The 2,751-nt window shown below is 49.0% G+C and overlaps 1 long non-coding RNA gene across 1 annotated transcript; it reads right to left on the bottom strand.

Annotated features, from left to right (window-relative positions):
• On the bottom strand, positions 1 to 2,374 carry LOC148217317 (uncharacterized). Its single transcript, XR_015801093.1, has 3 exons — positions 2,310 to 2,374; positions 336 to 450; positions 1 to 68 (listed from the first exon to the last, which is right to left on the bottom strand). It is a non-coding gene; the product is annotated as an uncharacterized LOC148217317 (long non-coding RNA).
• Between the last annotated feature and the right edge of the window lie 377 nt (positions 2,375 to 2,751).

Genomic DNA, 2,751 nt, shown 5'->3' with positions numbered 1-2,751 from the left:
ATCAGGTTGAGGTCCCACTCGCCCAGCATGTGCTTGATGTGCCATGACAGCTCATCCTCTTTATTGGTCTGCAGCACAGGAACAGAGAGGGGAATGTCAGAAACAGCCCAGGCAGGAGAGCCAGCTCTGCAAGAGACATTGCTCAGCATCTGCATGGAATCACCATGCATCCCCACTAGGGAAGTTAGGCAAGCTCAGTGGAGCAGATGGGAAGATGCTGTGTTTGCAGGGATTGGGCCAAAGTCTGCTACAGCCCATGCAGAAGACACAGCTCTCCTCTCGGCCCCCAAGCCTCCTTCCTCCTCTCCTTCCAGCCTGCACCCCACTCCCATTACCTTGTAGGGATTGGCAAAGACAGGAGTCTTCTCCCGGGATATGTATTTCTCCTCCACCTCCCTCCTCCGCCTCTCTTGCTCCAGACGGCCGAGCAGGTTTCTGTTGTTGTTCCGGCTTTCAGAAGGAGACACAGAAAGGAGAGTTAACACTTGAACCCCTGTTTTTATACTCTGTGCACAAACTGGGGCTTTCCCACAAGGGCACATGTCCAGCAGCAAAGCAATGTTGAAATCCTCAGGATGCTGACAGTGGACAGATCAGTTCTGTCCCCTGTGGGTCTCATTGCCCTGGGGCACAGCACACATCCTTCTCAGGGATTGCTGCTCCTCATCCCAGACATCGACAAGGATGAGAAGGGAAAGACTCTCCCCCCATTTCATTGTGAAACAAATGGAGAAGCAGTCGCTGAGTCACTGAGGGTGATCAGCACATGAGCTGGCAAATTCACTTGCAATCATCAATGGAGAAACTGCCATGCTTGTTCTTCACACCTCTCACCTCACTCTCCCCCTGAGAGTCAAAGAGAATCCTCTCTTTTGAAGTGTTGCCACTTTCAAGGATTGAATTTTGTCCACTTTACAAACAGCCTTGGAGATTCACTCTCTACTGTAAATGGATATTTAGAAAGCTGCTTCCACAGAAAATCATGTAGCTGTATTTCAAGCAATCCCATCAATGTCATTAGAATGGAAATCTCAGACATTCAGAAAACACCATGTCAAATGCCCCTGTTCCTCCTCAGCCACATCTGCATGTACTCAATCCCACCAGCCCCATAGCAAAACACCAATAAAGCTGTGTCCCATCATGGCAAAGCAGATCCTTTAAACTGTCCCTGCTCTGTGAAAGACTACTGCAAAATGAGGGAAACTCTGCCTCTGCTCTTTGTGGACATAGGAGAAGGAAAATCATGTAGGCAGAGTGGATGCAGGTATCTATTTCTACTCTACTGTACAGTCTGCTTCATACATACAATTCCTAGATTCTTCTTGGCCCATCCAGCTTCCAGCAGTGGCACTTTCTCCAATACCACACCAGCAATCAGCTCCTGAAAGTTTCATCATCCCTAGAACCGAGGCACAGCTGCCTCATCTCATTCTGAATGCCATTATTTACAATAAACCTGGTTTTTGCACTAGGTGACATTCCAAACTCAGAGCAAAGTGTCTGCTGTCTGCTGAAATGCCCAATCCTTGAAGATCAGCCTGTAGCTCTCCCAGTCTCCAGAGCCCTGCAGACACCATTGCTGCTCATCTCTGACCTGGCCATTCAAGGTGCTTGTCAAGATGCTCTTCAAAGCCTTTGCACACCTGAGCTCTGCTGCCACTCAGAACCCTGCTGCCACTCAGTTTCCCTCAGGTCAGGGAAATTTGGAAGCTTTGGGAACTCCAGGCACCTGGCAGCCTTGGAGCAGGGGGACTCCACAGTCCCAGCCTCTCCATCTCCAGGGGCAAAACAGCTGCAGAGTTAAAAACACTGCTGTACTTGCTGCAGGTGGTCAACACTTGATGTGTCACCAGGAAAACCCCATCACCCTGACTGCTCAGAGAGGCAGAGGGAGCCAAATGTCTGCCCTGAAACATCAGCTCAGTTCTCATCCTCTCCAAACATATTCCACAAGAAATAAGAACTTGCACCCACCCCGAAAAGAAACAACTCTTGTGCTTTGCTACAGACTGAAACAGGAAAATACTCCAGGGCCCAAAGCATCCCAAAGTACAGAAGGGAGTGCCCTGGCCCCAGGTATGAGAGATTGGCTTCAGAAAGTTCAGCAGACAACCTGCCCTGGCCCACAACATCATCCAGGTCTGGGTCTGTAACAGGAGCTCTGAAAATCTCACTGGCAGGACAACCTTTATTTCTCCCACTCAGGGATTCTGATTCTTGCATTGGAGGGAGGATTCTTTTCATAAACCCTCTCAACATTCATCCCAGCACCTGGGAAGCCAAGATTGCATCAAATCAATTCCTACCTGATGTTGCTGTTCTGGTTGCCTCTTGGCTGCATTTTAGAGCCTCAGTTTGAGTCAGCTTCTCTGGAAGAGAACAGATATTCACCATCTGCAGGAGTTCATGATTAAAGCAGAGGCCACGATCTGCAGGGACTTGCTACCCTCAGAGCCTGGAATACCCTACTGGCAGTGCTCCTAACATCAATGATCCAAATGTGGGCATTACACATAGCTGAGAATGGGGGGAACCGAGAGATCCATGTTCCCCTTCCCCCAGTGGTGATGCTGCATTTCAGGTCAGCTCTTAACTCCAGATTTGGCCAAGAGCATGACAAACCAGGCCACTGCTGCAGGCTCCAGGATATTTGGTTCAATTTTCAGAACAAATGTGCCCTAAGCACTCTGCTTTTAGATACCCAAATGTGACAATGGTTATCTTTTTTCTTCTGTCTTCACTTAGAGT

Source organism: Sturnus vulgaris, unplaced genomic scaffold, assembly GCF_052056855.1.
Source record: "Sturnus vulgaris isolate bStuVul1 unplaced genomic scaffold, bStuVul1.hap1 Scaffold_87, whole genome shotgun sequence".
Classification (NCBI taxonomy): Eukaryota; Metazoa; Chordata; class Aves; order Passeriformes; family Sturnidae; genus Sturnus; species Sturnus vulgaris.
The sequence above is the reverse complement of the archived record's forward strand: the minus strand, read 5'-3'. Positions and strand labels throughout refer to the sequence as shown.